Source organism: Hylobates moloch, unplaced genomic scaffold, assembly GCF_009828535.3.
Source record: "Hylobates moloch isolate HMO894 unplaced genomic scaffold, HMol_V3 SCAFFOLD_1, whole genome shotgun sequence".
In the NCBI taxonomy this organism is placed as follows: Eukaryota; Metazoa; Chordata; class Mammalia; order Primates; family Hylobatidae; genus Hylobates; species Hylobates moloch.
In genome coordinates this window covers 178,729,828-178,749,117 of record NW_026652276.1, presented here as the reverse complement: position 1 = coordinate 178,749,117, position 19,290 = coordinate 178,729,828, and positions in this window count along the sequence as shown.

The following is a 19,290-nucleotide window of genomic DNA, read 5'->3' as shown; positions in this document are numbered from 1 at the left end:
ATCATTAACATGTTGAAAAATACAGGATTTGCAATTCCTCTCTTGTTCCTATTTAACTGGTCTCTTTAGGCATTGCAAAATAAGATGGATCATGAATAATAACTGTGGATTTTCTTAAAGATGATCAGAAGCTGAAGCTAAATTCAGTTGCTCTTCTTGATATGATTGGAGCAAATCAGTCCTTGGTACCTGATATACAGCTTTGAACAATAAATTACTTTCTTTTCAATTCTCATCAACAAAGATAAGTAGAAGTAGTTGACCTGTACCTGGAAAGGGTAGAAGAATTTTGCTTGCTGGATGTGACATATGGAAATAAGCAAACTTATGGGATGCATTGTAATAACATGGCATGGTGTCCTTGTAATGGACCAGCAAGATAATCATGGTTGTCCTGGACTATAATACGACAGAGAGAAGAGTTGACATGGCCCTAAGGTAAGGCAGCAAACATATGCTGCTGACTTTTCCATGTACAGATTGATCATTTTTTCTTATCTTTGTTGATGGGAATTGAGCTTTAAAATGGTCGATTTTATAGCATGTAAATTATATCTCAGTACAGCTATTTTTTTTTAAATAATAGATTCTGAAGTAGAAAAGGGATGGACAATGAGAATATTCTCCATTTTTCCATCCAGCATCTGGATGGTAAAGAGAGATTTTCTTTTTCTCACTCTTACTTTGACTTTCTCTTTCTCACTCTTAGAGGCTTTCCTCGATGGCGTATGTGGAACTCCTTCACTCTTAGCCTTTGTTTGAGTCCAGCCAACGTGAGGCCCAGAAGGCAATCACATGATGAAAGGAGAGAGATATCAAGATATCTATTCCCCTCACTCTCTCCCCTGATGAATTATAGTTAGTTACTGCCTCTGTTTCTCTACAGCCATAAGCTCCTATCTGGTAACTTCTCTCTCAAAACTACATCTCCCTGTACATTCAGTAACAGCTGTTTTCCCCTTGTGCTTTCACTCTAGAGATAATAATAGGTTCCAGCTGTTGCTAATCTCTGCGTGCTTCACCATGTTTTTGTACTTCCTTAATTCTTCCCACACTTTTTAAATAATGCCTGATCATTTCCTAAGTTACCTGTTTGAGGCTGCCATTTTCTATCAGAAGGCCAGCAAATAGAGAAGGTCTCACGGAGATACGAGCAGGTAAGATTGGCAAAAATACTTTTAATGAGAAAATGAAGCAAACCATATGAATATATTGGGAAAGAGTGTTCTACACAGAGGCAAGAGCAAATGCTAAAGCCTAAGGCAAGAGTTTAATCAACCAGCTTGCTTAAGAAGCAGTAAAGAGGCAAATTTGGCTGAAGTGAAACAAGCAAGTACAAGAGTTGTGAGAAATAAGGTCGCAAAGAGTATAGGTTCGATGAGATGATGTAGTAAATTAAAGGATGTTGTAGAAATTTTGGAATTTTCTCTGAACAATAGGAAGCCATTGGGAGGTTTAAATGCAAAAGTGAAATTATTTAGCAGGATCACTCCAGCTGCCAGAGCTGAACAGACCCTAGAGACAAGTGTGGAAGATATAGCTGCAAGAATCTTTCAGTAAATATGCTAGAGATGATGGTAGCTAGGATCAAAGTGATAGCTGTGGAGGTGATAGAAAGTAGGCAAAGTCTCAATATGTTTTGAAAGTAAAGCCAACAACAGTCGCTTGTGAATTGGATAGAGAGTGTGAGTGAAATAAGAGTCAAGAATGACTACAGCTGTTTTGCTTTGATCAATGGAAAGAATGGATTCACCATTAATTGAGATGACCTTTGAATTATTTCAAAGGAATATAGAATACTCTTTTTGCAGTCCATACACAACTTAATTCTTCTCGAGAAACATGGTATTCGTCATTAATCTCTTGCAAAATATCCAGCAGGTCCTCCAATAATGTCATTTCATTCAGTGTTGTTTTGTTGTAGCATTGATGAGAAAATTAAAATCAATTTCAGGTGGGAGCCACTGTCTTGCGTGGTTTGAAGTCACCTCGTGTCGGTGTGGGTTTTCTCCAGGTACTCCAGGTTCCTCTCATATCCCCAAGAGGTACATGTTAGGTTAATTGGGGTGTCTCAATTATCCCAGTATGGTGAGTGTGGGTGTGGGCATGAGTGCTCCCTTGAGGGATGGTGTCCTGTCTAAGGCTGGTTCCCACTTTGCACCCTGAGCTGCCAGGACAGGCTCTGGCCACACACAGTCCTGAACTAGAATAATTGAGTAAATTACCTTACTTGTTTTCACTAACCTTTCTTAAAGGTAGGTATAGCTCACATTTATCTCAATGTTTATTATTAGAAGTCTTTTGGTCTTTAGTTAGAGATTTGATCATGTTTTTATGACCAGTAATGTGTGGTAGGAACTAAGCTCTTGTTTGTGTCAACCAGCCTATGGTAAAATTAGTTTTGTTATATGTTGTTTCACTTGAAGTCGCAGTTCTCAAGAACCTATCTACAACTCTAAGTGAGGACTTGCTGTGCAAATGTGTTATATATCATTTTGTTACTTTATGAGGACCCTCTAAATAGCAAACTAGTTGACATTTTCACAACTTACTCATTTTAAAAGTACACAGGGGGGTGATGGGTGCACCAAAATCTCAGAAATTACCATTAAAGAATTTATCCAGGTAACAAAAACCCACCTGTTCCCCAAAAACTATAGAAATGAAAAACAAGAAAAGCACACAGGGTTTTTATATTATTTTCATAATACAATGTAAACCAAAAAGAATTGTTTGATGATAGCCACTCAGCCTTTAAATTCATTCATCAAAAAAAAACAAAAACAAAAAACAAAAAAAAATGCATTTCCGAGGAGTGGCTGGGGCCCTGAAGATCATAAAACATACCATCAAGAGTACTTTTTAAAAAAATTTAGTTCGTGTGGTTAGGTCACTGACGTCAAAGCAATGATGTGTCTCACAAGAACAGATGTAAGTTTTCAAATATTTCATAATTGAAATGCATTGTTTTCTCAGTGTTTCAGTTTACAGTAATCAGAATCTGATGTCTATTTTAAAGAATCTGAAACTATTGCTATAAATGGCCCTACAGTTTGCATAAAATATCAGTGAATTGATGAGTTTAAGGTTCTCTATTTTCTTTTTAAAAAGTTAATTGAACTTAAAAACATCATTAAACATTTATGTAAAGGTAATTAATGTAAGTTAAACATCATAAACAAACACTCTCATTCTCCACACATGGATTCATCAAAGTAAAACATGAATGTTGCCTTTAATACCTCTTAATGCATGCTGTGTTTTGGCTATTTCCATCTGTATAGTTTTGTTTTAGAGAAATACTTAATGACAGGCAACTGAAAGACTAACCTTTTTATATATCTTTAAAATTTCAAATGTAAAAGTGACACAGGAAGAGGACATCTAAGTGCCAGAAATAAGTGCCAGAGTAAATCTGAGTGCCAGAGTAAAAATCACCATTCCAACCATCACAAAAACATAATGTTTTATTAGGGCTTTAGAATGTAACGCATTTTTGTTGGAAATGTATTAATTTATGTAATTCTTACAATGATCCTATATGGGCCTATCTAATTAATACGTGTGTATGGAACATCATGACTCAGATTATGATCTATTAAATATATAATCTATTAAAACAAGTATCTTCATTTTTACTATATATTCATATCTCTCTAGATATAAAGCTGATAGACCAGCTTTGGATAGATCCTCTGAACTATGCTATCTCACCTAAGAACTGAGTATCAAATGGTAACTTCTTGTTGCTTATTAACCAATACTTATTTAAAAATACAGTCATCAATACTTCTTATAATGGTATCTGCACATACACTTTATGAATAATAATAGAATTTAACATACAATGAAATCTTGCTAACCTAGGAAGATTGAGAAAGCAGATGTGAATGAATAAACAATTTAAATTACCATTTTAATACAGTTGGTCTCAATAAGCAGCATTTTTAAAACTACATTCATGGGTTCTATAATCAGGTATATTATTAAAATATGTATTTATAATTATTATTTACATATAGGTAACATTCTGTTTTTCAAACTTTTCTGCCCCATTTTGTTGGCACTATTAATTTGCATTGAGTTTTATTTTTAAGTTTATCAGAAGTTAATTTAAATCTGGTTATCAAATTTTCAGTCTAAATTGATGGAATCTAAATTAATACCAGAAACTTGTTCTCAAGTGTCCTCATTCCACTCCTAACCGTCCAGTCTTATTCATAATAACTTTATATCTCTCTTCAATCTATAGATTTATTTTCATATTTATCATATATATTACAACACATGTTAGTCTTTTTACATCCAGTCTTGAGTTGCTCTAAGTGCTTCTCCATACTGCAAAGATGTCTCTGAAATACAAATCTGATGCATTAATTTGTTTAACCCCTTGGGGATTCCTATTATTCCAAAGATAATATCCAATATCCTTAGTAGAGCTTTAAGGCCCTTTATCTTCTGGCCTCTGTTTATCTTTGCTCCTCATCTGTCCCAAGCTTTCTAACTCCTAGACTCTAAACCCCAACCAAAAAACAAAACAAACCCCTCTATTTTTTGCCTCAGTCATACCGACTTCCTTGAACATCTTGCACTTAACTCACACTCCCTTGCTTCCAGTCTTTGCACATTTTTCACCATCCTCCTATCTTTTTAAAAACCAGTTTAGGTGTTCCTTCTGTCAGACGATGTCCTTCCAATGGAGTAATCACTTTTTTTATTTGTTGATTTCCCCTAACTTTAAGTTTCTTAAGTGTCATCCTCATAATTTTATTCCCAATTCTTAGTGTTTTTTCCATGAAAAAATAAAATCGATTCAATGCAACGAAATTAAGTTTCTTATAAAGCATTTATTTGTAGTTACCAAAAAAAGTTGCTAGCACAATAGAGGATGGACAAAACTTATTATTAAAATTACAATGGTAGAAGTTCTTCTGCTTCACTCTGCAGACCTGCTTTTGCAGCACAATAGTCCCATAACAGAAGCCATGGAAATGATTTAAAACAAAATCAGATTTTTCTTGCATAATCCAACCCCCATAACCTTCTCCCACCCCATCTCCTACCTCTCTCATCCCTACTCAAACCTCCCTAGATATTTTGCAGTTTTATGATTGTTGGATCCTACCTTAGGGACCTTCTAGATGTAATTTTCTTGGACCTCAATTATTTGCATAATTCTTTCTCAAATAACACTCAGAGAGCCAGCTACCCTAGACACCTTATCTAAAATATCAAGTCTTTATACATACCATCACTCTCTTACCTCTGATGTCTGTGTTTTCCTAATAGTACTTTTCAATACCTGATATTACTTTACATATTTATGTACTTATTGACTTCCCTAATTAGCTCATTGGTGGCATGATTTGAACTTGTCGTATAAACAGCTGTATTTCTAGCACCTAGACCAGGGCTTCACACTTAATAGATGTTCAATAAATATTTCTGGAAGGAAGGAAAAAATAAACAATGAAAGATTTTAAACCGTTAATACTTTTTAAAAGTTTATTTGATGCTTTAAACCAATTAAATAACTGACTTAATCATAAAATCGGGCATGCAGTCAGTCCTTTAAACAGTCTCAAATAACAGGTTAAATAGTGGATTTGGTGATGATAAATAATCTTGTTAGTATTACAATATATTGTGAATACAGTTATTTATATTATGTCTTAAAATTATAGTTATAATACTTGTGTATTATAGACAAAGGATGTTTATTAAGTCCTTGGACATTTTTTTCCCAATGTTTATATTTTAACAAAGTTGTCTCTGGAGTATTTACTTCATAAATATTTGAGAAGTTGACCATTGCAGACACTGGTGACAGAGTAGGGACCCCAGCTGGGTCAATAATGATATTTCATTCCCCCAACTTTGGTGGTTCAAATGTTGGCAAGTATCCCAATCTGGCCCAGGCAGAATATTTTGGAAGAATTTTTAAACAGGAGAGGTGGTCTCGGTTCTCTGTAGCTTCAGAGGTGGGAGGTTTTGAGTACAGAGCTGCAGGTGGCTATTTCACTCATTATGTGGAGAAGCCCATCTGTGGTCAAAGATAATAAATATGACTCATGGAAAGAAATAGAAATTTGTGATAGACCAAATCCTACAGGCATTCGTTGTGTGGTTTGAACTGCTCTGACTTTGGAGCTACCCTTTCTGCAGCTTGGATGTTTAGCCCTTCCTTCAGTTTTCTACACTACCACAATGTATATCTAATATATAGCATGTTATTGATTAAGCTATTACAAATTGAATTTCTGTCTTTACAACTAAGAGTTCTGACCAAGAGTATTTATGACAAAATGTCTTTTGAAAATATAGTGTAATTGAACCCTATGAAATTTTATGATGCTGTTAAAGGAAATGGAAATAGTGCATAAAATTTACCTTGCTACATTAAGTGAACAAATTAAAAAATGGTATAGATCATGAGATACCATTAGGGCTGGCAGAATTGGGGGAAGAGGGAAAGTTTATATATTCTATTTTTTGTTTACAATAAGAATTTATTATCCATTTTTAATTAAAGAAAAATAACAGCTATTTAAAAGTAACAAAATAAAGTAGACAACAAAGAATCTGTTTACTAATTTAAAGCAATTTAGCTTAGACAGAGAATAATAAGGCTGCATCTAGATAGGCAAACCATGTATGTATATCTATTAGGTAAAATATTGTCTTTAAACTCTTACTATAATGGCAATCTCACTTTGACCCTTTTTAGAATGCTACAAGCCTCCACTCATAATAAGGCAATCTCAGAGGGGTAAGATATGCTTCTAAGAGCAAATCACAATCTTTAGTCAAGTGGTTTTACATATTACTTGACTGTAGGAATTTAACAATGTAAAATAGGATATATGTTGTCAAAGGAAAGGAAATAAAAGTCTTCCAATAAACAGTTGAAAGAAACACAGAGCTAGGGTTACACATGGCTTATTTTGTACAGAGACAAATTTCGGTCCAATATCTTTTAAACTATATTTTGATATGCAGAGAGTGAGGTTACTAGCTTTGTGGTTCAACCGCTCTGTGGATTCATAACAACTGATATATATGCAAGGATTGGTCAGTACTTTGGGTTTAGAGTCTCATAGAACTAGGACGTGACTTTCTGGCTGTTGGCAATGAATTAACTTCACATAGAAAATATATGCTACTCCTCATATCAAGCACTGATGGCATGTAGGTATTACTTGAACCAACTTCTGATTCCACATTGCCTGGATCCTTTTTTGCCAAGTAAATATGATATGTCAGTGGAAAAGGGCAGGACTTGAGTCATTCAAATCTGGGTTTTAAATGCTGATTCTGCTAAATATAAGCTTTGGGATTTAGGGGTAACTATTTGTCTTATACTTGTTTTCCTAATATGAGAAATGGGCTACTAACATGGAACATTCAGAGCTTTTGTTAAATTTAGTATTTTTTCTATAAGTAAGTAATTTAGCTTTCACCAAGTAGAGAAAAGTATCATCATTGTTATTACATGTTTTAAGAATATTGTTTACTCGGACTATTAAAGTGCCCTGTAGCAATATGATTAATTCATTTTGATTACAGTAAAAATTAACATAAATTATAAATTTTCAGAGATGATTTCTATAGGGAAATTACCTGGAACTTCAAAGTTAACAATATTCATGCTTTTTGGAATAAATGTAAAATGAACTGTTTATGTTGTCTATAAGAATTTATTTAAAGTGTTCTTCGAGTGCATAATTTTCCCTACAGCTGTAATTAACCTTCAAGATTTTATGGGACTTAAGTGTTGTTTTGATAATACAGTTTTAAAAATAAGGTTAATTGGACGAATAGTAAGACAACAAACAAAGGTTTCTCGGAGACAAGGGAAATTATACCCAGAATTCCTCATATATTTGCCTTAATGTAATCCTAATTACATGGGGTATGTGATTTTTCAACAGCTTCTACATTTGTATAAACAGGAATACCTCAAGTATGATTTTTCTTGAAGGTCCAGGTGAAGGTGTAGTATCAGCACTATGAGTGACAGTTGCTACTAGAAGATGGGAAAACAGATGACAGGCCAACAATGGGCAAATAAAAGGGGCAAGAAGGGGTTCTATCCTCTATTGGATCAAGATCACACTCAATATTTGATCCTTTAAATTCAAATATTTCAGTATATATTGTCCTCTAGTTTTTGAAACAAGCTTTAGTGAGAAAGTTGTGATCTGTAATACACCCTAGGAGACCTTTAGATCCAGAAATTTTACATAGGATTCAATATTTCTATTGAACTTCAAATATTATTCCATTGTGCTCTGTGTCTTGGCATTGCAGGACAGATTTCTCAAAATAATTTTGCCCCTTTTATTTAAATTAAGAAAAATTTGTAAAAGAGGTTTTTTGGATACAACATCAGGAAAAATAGACATAGAACAGAATGATTATTAAAAATTCCAATATTTTAACATTAAAATGCATTAATATCTTAAAATGTATTTTAAAATGAATCATACTGTGTAATTTCAAAAAAATATAAGGTCTCATATCTTACAAAATCTCATGCAAAAATAACAATAATAACAAAACAATAACAATAAAATCCAGATTTGTTTAGAATTTAAGTATAAAAAATTATCTTAAAAATTATGAAAAACTGGAAAGAAGTACAGTTAAAGCAAATTCAGATGATAGCAGTTGACCACACAAAAACGATATGTTTCAAGAGGCTTAGGAATGATCTTGAAATTTTACTTCTAGGATGAGTTATTAGCCATATATATATATATATATAATTTTATGTACAAAGATGTTTGTAAATGAATTAATATTAGCAAAAATTGAAAACAAAACCTAGAACTTAATTCCAACAATAGACAAACATCTAAATTTCATTTGTTACAGACACAAAATGAATTACATGTTTTTAAAGAACTTTCGGGAGATGAAAATGCTAATGATAACAATATAAAAATATGATACCCAATGCATTTGTGTTAATAAAAACTAACAAAAAATAGAATGTTAATGAATATTTTGGGGTGGTGAAATTATGATTATTTTTCTCTTCTATTTATTTTTCTATTTTTCAATTTTTAAAGGGTCACATGTTAATTTATAATTTAAATCAAAATAAACATTGTACTAAATAATAAATACATGGCATACACAATGGAAGAATATGACTGTTTAACTTCCATATGTGTGAGGAAGCCTATATTTTATGTCTTTTTCTTTTAGTTTATCTTTTATCTATAAAATTTCCAAACAACTAACAAACAGAAAGCAACAAAGTCATCAATAAAAAAGACCCTCTACAAAAACCCATCCAAAGGTAATCAGCCTCAAAGATCAAAGGTAGATAAACCCACAAAGATGAGGAAAAACCAGCGCAAAAATGCTGAAAATTTCAACAGCCAGAATGCCTTCTGGAATCTTAATTTGGTGCTAAATGCCCCAATTAAAAGACATAGCCTGGCAAATTGGATAAAGAGTCAAGACCCGTCAGTGTGCTGTATTTAGGAGACCCATCTCACGTGCAAAGACACACATAGGCTTAAAATAAAGAGATAGAGGAAAACTTACCAAGCAAATGGAAAGCATAAAAAAAAAGAATTGCAATCCTATCCTCTGATAAAACAGACTTTAAACCAACAAAGATCAAAAAAGACAAAGAAGGATATAATGACATAATGGTAAAGGGATCAATTCAACAAGAAGAGCTAACTATCCTAAATATATATGCACCCAATACAAGAGCACCCAGATTCATAAAACAAGCTCTTAGAGACCTACAAAGAGACTTATACTCCCACACAATAATAGTAGTGGGAGACTTTAACACCCCACTGTCAATATTAGATCAATGAGACAGAAAATTAACAAGGCTATTCAGGACTTGAACTCAGCTCTGGATCAAGCAGACCTAATAGACATCTGCAGAACTCTCCACCCCAAATCAACAGAATATACATTCTTCTCAGTGCCACATGGCACTTATTCTAAAATCAACCACATAATTGGAAGTAAAGCACTCCTCAGCAAATGCAAAAAACAGAAATCGTAACAGTCTGTCAGACAACAGTGCAATCAAATTAGAACTCAGAATTAAGAAGCTCACTCAAAACCACACAACTATATGGAAATGGAATAACCTGCTCCTGAGTGACTCCGGGGTAAATAATAAAATTAAGGCAGAAATCAAGAAGTTCTTTGAAACCAATGAAAACAAAGAGACAACACACCAGAATCTCTGGGACACAGTTAAAACGGTGTTAGTAGGGAAATTTATAGCACTAGATGCCCACATCAGAAAGCTGGAAAGATCTAAAATCAATACCCTAACATCACAATTAAAAGAAATAGAGAAGCAAGACCAAACAAATCCAAAAGCGAGCAGAAGACAAGAAATAACTAAGATCAGAGCAAAACTAAAGGAGATAGACAGGAAAAACCCTTCAAAAAAATCAGTGAATGCAGGAGCTGTGAAAAGATTAACAAAATAGACCGCTAGCTAGACTAATAGAAAAGAGAGAAAAATCAAATAGACACAATAAAAAATGATAAAGGGGATATCACGACTGATCCCACAGAAATATAACTACCATCAGAAAGTACTATAAACACCTCTATGCAAATAAACTAGAAAATCTAAAAGAAATGGATAAATTCCTGGACACATGTACCCTCCCAAGACTAAACCAGGAAGAAGTCGAATCCCTGAATTGACCAATAACAAGTTCTGACATTGAGGCAGTAATTAATAGCCTACCAACCAAAAAAAGCTCAGGACCAAATAGATTTTCAACCGAATTCTACCAGAGGTACAAAGCGGAGCTGTTATCATTCACTCTGAAACTATTCCAAACAATTGAAAAGGAGGGACTCTTCCCTAACTCATTTTATGAGGCCAGCATCATTCTGATACCAAAACCTGGCAGGGACACAACAAAAAAATAAAACTTAAGGCCAATATCACTGATGAATATCGATGTGAAAATCCTCAATAAAATACTGGGAAAACAAATCCAGCAGCACATCAAAAAGCTTACCCACCATGATCAAGTTGGCTTCATCCCTGGGATGCAAAGCTGGTTCAACATACACAGATCAATAAACATAATCCATCACATAAACAGAACAAATGACAAAAACCACATGATTATCTCAATAGATGCAGAAAAGGCCTTTGATAAAATTCAACAGTGCTTCACGTTAAAAACTTAATAAACTAGGTATTGATGGAGCATATCTCCAAATAATAACTATGACAAACCCATAGCCAATATCATACTGAATGGGCAAGAGCTGACAGCATTCCCTTTGAAAACTGGCACAAGACAGGGATGCCCTCTCTCACCACTCCTATTAAACATAGTATTGGAAGTTCAGGCCAGGGCAATCAGGCAAGAGAAAGAAATAAAGGTTTTCAAATAGGAAGAGAGGAAGTCAAGTTGTCTCTGTTTGCAGATGACATGATTTTCTGTTTAGAAAACCCCATCATCTCAGCCTAAAAACTTCTTGAACTGATAAGAAACTTCAGCAGAGTCTCAAGATACAGTTGAATTATCAGTGCCTGGTATATAGTACACACTTAATAAATATTATTCTAAGTTATATAAGTTAGAAAGTCTCACTTTACACATGATGATATCAATTTCACCGGCCAAGTCAAAGATGAACAAATATGTTTTCAAGTGTGTATAAAATATGCGGTTATGTTTTAAATGTTCTCTTCAGCTCTAAAAAATTCTTTCTTGTGAAATTATTAGGCCTTGAACAGTTATAGAATATTACGATGTCCTGTCCTCATTTTACTTTCACCCTGGGTTGAGAGGAAATTATTACTCCTTTATCTTAGCCACAGATATTTCCTGGCCTTTGGTCATTTTAGGAATTCTCTATTTTCACAACTCTCACAACAGCTGTTTTTAACGATCTAAGTCTAACACCACAGCCTAAAAACAAAGTCAAGTACAAATTTATCACTAAAACAATTTACATTATTGATAACCCTAAATTTATTAAAATGAAAGAAAGACATCAATGTTACTGAAGACGGCCACAAAGATGGTACTAATTTTAGTCTAAGCATTTGGAAAGATTTTTTTTCTTTAGTTCTGCAGATTTTCTCATATGCATGGTCAACAGAAGCAGAAAACTAGTTTGTATTTTCCTATTTTTTCTATAGCTTTATAAAGAGAGGAATTCCCATTTTGTTGCCACTATTCAATTTCATGTGGTCAGAGTTGTCAACATGAAAGTTCCCATTGTAATGTTCATTGTCCTGGTACTAGTTTACCTACAGTTTTGTTCACTCAGAACACCAACTTGCTAGTCTTGCAGAAATAGTTTTTCCAGCACAAAATATAGTCACTTCTGTCTCTGAGAAGGTTGACTTGACCATGCCTTCTTTATCTGCTCTCAGGAAAATCTCTAGAGAGTTGGCTTTTTATGATATGGCCCTTTAGATTTCTTGTATAATTTTTGATTTTTTAAATAAACTTTTTCTTTTCTTTTTTTTTTTTTTTTGAGATGGAGTTTCGCTCTTGTTGCCCAGGCTGGAGTGCAACGGCATGTTCTCAGCTCACTGCAACCTCTGCCTCACAGGTCCAAACGATTCTCCTGCCTCAGACTCCTGAGTAGCTGAGATTACAGGTGCCCACCACCACACCCAACTAACTTTTTTTGTATGTTTTTTTCAGTAGAGATGGGGTTTCACTATGTCAGCCAGGCTAGTCTCGAACTCCTGAGCTCAGGTGATCCACCCCCATCGGCCTCCCAAAGTGCTGGGATTACAGGCCTGAGCCACCACACCTCGTTATGAACTTTTTCTTGTTCATGAGTAGTTCATAGCAGAGTTTAAATATGCTTGCCCATGTAGTATTTAGCATCCTATATTGTGATATTTCTCAGGTTTTCCTTTGGTGTGACTTTTTTCAAAATTGTTTCTCTTTATGTGGTAGTTTATACTAAATTTTCCACAGATTCTTTTGAATGTCTTTTCACTGTCATAACATGGGCTACCAAAGCCAGTCTGGAGAGTAGGTGAGCTGATACGAAACATAGCATCATTGCTTCTGAAAAGTAAATATAGTGCTGTAAAGAAAGCTCTAGTCAAATTAGCAAATATTTTCCCAACAAATAATTTATTCCTGCTTCACCAATGAGAAAATTGAGGTATAGAAATGCTCTTTATGTTGTTTTTTGTTTGTTTTTGAGACAGGCTGGAGTGCAGTGGCGCAATCTCAGCTCACTGCACCCTCCGCCTCCCAGGTTCAAGCAATTCTCCTGCCTCAGCCTCTCAAGTAGCTGGGACCACAGGCGCCCACCACCATGCCTGGCTAATTTCTGTATTTTTGGTAGAGACAAGGTTTCACCATATTGGCCAGGCTGGTCTCAAACTCCTGACCTTGTGATCCTCCCGCCCTGGCCTCCCAAAGTGATGTGATTACAGGCGTGAGCCACTGCGCCTGGCCAAGGTATAGAAATGTTAAGAAATGAGTCTAAACTTATTAAAAAGAAAGTGTAGCACCATGACCTACTGCCAGGTCTTGCTGACTTTGTAAGCTTTTTCTAGTTAACAACTCCCATCAACTACTTCAAGACTTTTTTGCTTTCTCATATCTGATCCTATGTCTCTGGTAGATGCTAATTGATTGTAGCACCCTTTCCAGCTGAATCTGAACTTAACCTCTCAATCTTTCTCAGAAGAAATAAGTACAGAGACACTAGCAATTGGCTAGAGTTAGCACCAAAACAGAAAGCTGGTTTTTAATCACAACATTAGAATGCATTCCCTCGCTGAAATGATTTATGTCTTTATTTACCTGTTTGCAAAATGGGAGTATTGGACTAGAAAATCTCTAACATTTCTGCCACACTACAATTTTGTGAAGATCCCAAATCTGTATATTACCAGAAAATACATAATTTAGAAATTCCGAAGTATTTTCCATAGAAAATATATTTGAATTACAGTATGTTTACGATATGAAAGTAGAATTACCGATGAACTTGCATTCATCTTATAACCTTCAAATATTATTCCTCAGGATAGAAATTTCTCATGCTTGATCACAGCCCAAAGATAATTATGTCCTGGAAAACACACCATATCTTTATTCATCTAGAAGTCCTGTCCTGCATGTGAAGAAACGGGGAAAAAAAATGAAGAGCCACACACAGTTGAAATAGACCATGCGTCTGGTCTTTACTGAGGCATATTCTCCTGAGACTAACCATTTGATATATGTTTTACAAACTGCATTTTTAATGGAGTATATGAAGTATGAGGTCAGATGAAATTCTTAGGTTATTTCTTTGAAGTCTGATGTTTTACAAATAATGCCAATACTGATTTAGGAATCTTTCAAAATTACATAACTGTGGTTTAGTTTTGCTTTTTAACCTAGAGGTATAATCTTTTTTCCCTTTCGAAAGACAATAGCAAAGCTCTGCTCTGAGAAATCTCTCCCTTTCCCACTCCCTTGTTTTTTGGCCAAAATGTGCTCACATCTGTCCAGAGCTGAGGAAGTCCCAGCCACCATGTGCAGTCTTTTTGCTTCCAGCCTGTGGCCCAGGAAATTACTACCTGTGTGGGCAGATCCTCAGTGCATAACTGCTAAGTTCCACAAAACTGAGGATTCAGCCAGAAAAAAAAGAAAAGAAAAAAACTAAAAATACTGTTTCTTCTACCAAGAAACCCTCTCTCTTTGAGGTTTCATAGCCCAGGTTACAAACAAAAAAGTGTAGAGTTTGCAAGGTGTATTCCCTTGCAAATGAGAAAAACAAAACACTATAGAGTATCCTTAATGACACTTAAGACTTTTTTTATTATACTTTAAGTTCTGAGATACATGTGCAGAACGTGCAGGTTTGTTACATAGGTATACATGTGCCATGGTTGTTTGCTGCACCAAACAACCCGTCACCTATATTAGGTATTTCTCCTAATGCTATCCTTCCCCTTGTTCCCCACCCCCTGACAGGTCCTGGTGTGTGATGTTCCCTTCCCTGTGTCCGTGTGATCTCATTGTTCAACTTCCACTTATGAGTGAGAACATACGGTTTTTGGTTTTCTGTTCCTGTGTTACTTTGCTGAGAATGATGGTTTCCAGCTTAATATATGTCCCAGCAATGGACATGAACTCATCCTTTTATATGGATGCATAGTATTCCATGGTGTATATGTGCCATATTTTCTTTACCCAGTCTATCATTGATGGGCATTTGGGTTGGTTCCAAGACTTTGGTATTATGAACAATGCTGCAATAAATGTAGGTGTGCATGTGTCTTTATAGTAGAATGATTTATAATCCTTTGGATATATACCCAGTAATGGGGTCACTGGGTCAAATGGTATTTCTAGTTCTAGATCCTTGAAGAATCGCCACTCTGTCTTCTACAATGGTTGAACTAATTTATGCTCCCACCAACAGTGTAAGAGCGTTCCTATTTCTCCACAATAATGAAAATAATATGCTAAGTGAAAGCTCTGTGCCTACTTACTCATTTAATCATTACCTCAACTCTACTTGGTACAGATTTTTATCTCCACTTCTTAGATTAAGAAATTTAGGCAGAAAAAAGTTAAATACATTGTCCAGGGTTACAGGGATGAAGTAGAGGTGCTGGGATCTGACTCACGGGTCTCTCCCTCTGGCTCACAAACTCAGCCCCTGGAGTGTGCTGTCCCGATTGCAAATATAGACTCATGCATACATTCAAAATCCTCACAGCCCCACAGAGATTAAGGTGCTGTAATTATTTTTCAGTTCTTTTTTTGTTTTGTTTTGTTTGTTTGTTTTATTTTTCAGTTCTTTATAGGTAGAAAGTATGGAGGAAAAGCCTACTCTTCTGAGTGTACATCATTTCCATACAGTCTTTATTCCTAAGCAAAGGATATTTTAGTAATCTCCTATATCATTCTCTGCTCTGTGATAACTCAAGACTCTCCCCTTTATAATCAAGTTGGGTGACACATCACTGAGTTTGCCTCTTGCATTCTATTACTCTCTTGCACATAATCAGATGATTATGTGCCACAGCAGGGACAAAGAATCTGGACCTTCTCTTTCTTATGCGCCCTGTAGTGCCTGACTTTCCAGAGTGTGTTGGATGACTGTGTTCCAGGGGGCTGAGAACCACAGACATACAGATACCACTTGAAAACCACATGTCTTTATTAGCGTTATTATTCCCAGAAAACATTCCCTCCTAGTCAGGATTCTGTTAGACATAACAAAAATATGCTGAGGAATAAAAAGGCAACATCGTTTGGTGATCCAAACTAGCATTCATACATGACCAACTAAAGAGGCAGGATGTACAAATATGATGTTTTCCTATTTTTCAAATGTGGCACTTAACATTTTAATTCCATTTAAAATATCTGAATACTCATCAGGAAACAGTAGCCTCAAAGGATCTAAAAATGGATTTGTCTCAGTAATCTTTGAGTTCTACCCCCTCCCTATCCAATATGGAAGTGTTCTAGCAGAGGATAGTGGCCCATCTTGCAGGGCAGTAGTAGAGAGAATACCTATATTACCATAGAATTTGAATGAGACATCTTGAGAGTCTATCTTATTCTAAGCTTTTATATTTCTGAGATGTTGGGTAGTATTGGTATATTAAAAATGAAAAAGAAGAATATAAATCTTAATTATGGGTTTTACATTATTTAGAATATAATTTAAACCTAAAGCAATTTCCATATGAGCAGTGGTAAATTGAATTAGGTTTAAAAAAAAAAATTCTTCTGGCTAGATTCCCTGCAGCTAATCTATATGGTTATGCCATGTGGTTAGAAACAGGAAACACCTGTCTCCCTGCTTGCTAGCACTCACTTAACATGATCCCTGGCAAAGCAGTTTTTTCAGCCCCACTCCAATTCACCAGAGGTCGTTTCAATATGGACTATTTCAACTTGTATTACAAACCGTCAGTGCTTAACAATTTTCAAGCACTTTCTGGATATGAATCATTATATAGTCACAAGAGATTTTAAAATTATTGTCCTGAGGTCCTCTGAAAGAGATCATTTTCAAATTTCAAATTCATTGGGATTTCAATACATAAAATACCTTATTTTTACATTTTATTGTCATAGAGAGAATATATCTCACCTTGCAAAATGGAATGTGTATTTCTAGTTCTTTGTTTTTAAAAAGCATAAAATGTAAAATCTATTGTAAGTGTTTCAAATGTCAGCACAGTATATTTGCCTTAGGGCTTTCAGTTTTTTGCTCTTTACAGTGCTTCAAAATAGAAACCTCATATTTAATATCCCATTCAAATTCTGGCTTTGAATTTTGTAAGTTTGACAGCTATCACCAATACAGATGCTTCAGATATGCTAACAATTTATGCTTTGGGAGTGACTTCTTTTGTAACGTTACCACAGTTTCATAATTGACAATATGCCTAGGTTAACCATGGTAAAAATGAGGTTGGGAAATTCTTTACCTCCCTCTGCTTGTGATTGTACTCATTTCTAAAATAAGGGGATGAATAAATAGACTCCTCCCCACCCCCAACTTGAAGGAGTTAAGAAACAACTATTGACTTAAAAATAGCAAATTGCAGAATGCCTATTATAAGAAATATTCCACAGTATTATACCATTTAGTCAGTCTTGTAGAACTACATGGCTGTTTGAAGAGCTCTTTTCACCCCACCCCTGAAAATTTTCTACCTGTGCACCAGACAAAATTATTTTATATCCGCAGTAAATACAATGTAGCACTGGCTTTAAATTACTATACTATAACTTGCCTCTTAAATTATAATCTGCTACATGTCATGTTTTACATCCTCCTCAGTTAAAAAGTCAATTTGACAGACAACATAACAGCATGTTATGAAAGTGAAAATTTTTAACATAGATGAAAATTTGGCAGTTTACCTATAAATGTGTTTCGGTCTATCAACTTGCCTTTGCTTTTTTATACAGGAATAGAACTGACTGATTAAATATAGGTTGACCAAGCAGACAATAAGGCAAAAGACAAGACTAACATATGATTATGTAGGTAAAATTAGAAATGCTGGCAGATATGCCCCCACCTCCATCTTTCAGACCTACAGAAGTTTTTGGACAATTAATGCTCTAATAATGAGGTTGGTACACAGTGAAAAGAGAGTTGGAGGGTAGCAGTTGCATTGTGTCAATAACAACTGCCAGACATGAGTTCTCTGGGCATAAGTTGCAGCCATATGTCAAATTTTCTAGAAATCTCAGTCTCTCTCAATGGAGATGCCTCTTGAGATACAGGGAATTCTTCCAGCTCTAAATGTATCCTATAGTTTTAACAAACACATTACACTTTGAGGGTCATGTCACTACCAAGAGAACTATAATTTAGACCACAGAAAGCTTAGGAGAGCAAGAGCTTTCCTTATATCAAAACTTACAGTTTTCCTTATATCAAAAACTAATCAATTCCTACATAGAAATTTCTCATAATTGAAATGAATTCTTGATCTATTCCATACCTCATTACTCCAATGTGGAGATACAAAAGGAAACTGGAGGAAAATAACCCCCTTACACATACAATTTTAATTTTAGAAAAGGAAGGAAAGAAAAAAGAAAGGGAAACAATACAATTCATAAGGCAATTGAGATGAGATAGAACTTCTTAGATTATCGAACACATTTTGACGCATTTTTCTCAAGCCATTGACTTTTGAAAAACTTGGGACATCTTCCCTGGCTAGAGATTTAGTAACATTCTTCTGCTATAAGCATTCACCAATCACTGGATAAACAAAGACACAGACATAGCTAACTTATAATATCTAGTCCAAGAGGTTTTAGAAAGATGTTTTTAGGAATATAATGGTATGGGTTAATTCACTTTCTAGGTAAGGAAGTCAAAAATTGGATAACAAAGATCTGATTAGAAATTTGCCCCATAGCCACACCCCTAATCTTTTCTCTTTTCCTCTACCATTTCTCAATCTGAGTTCACAGGAGGTAGAAACTCTTTTGAAGTCCTTGGGTATGGGAATCTCCATACTGATTTTCACTTTACTAAGTAGATGGTTCTTAAGTTTTAAGAATCTGCTTACTTTTTAAAATAATCTGATCACTTTTGAGATTTAAAAAAAAGGCAAAACATTTTCTCAGTAATTTAAGCAAAGCTGGCAAGTTAAAATCCTAATTATATATTACTGAAGAAATTGGCTAAAACACTTCATATTGTGATTTCAAATCCAGAATGAAATCTACCATGGCAGGAAACTGGGGTGGGGGCTATGTAAAATATAGTGGAATATTTTAGTAAGAGCTTAAGTGAGGTAAGAAAGGA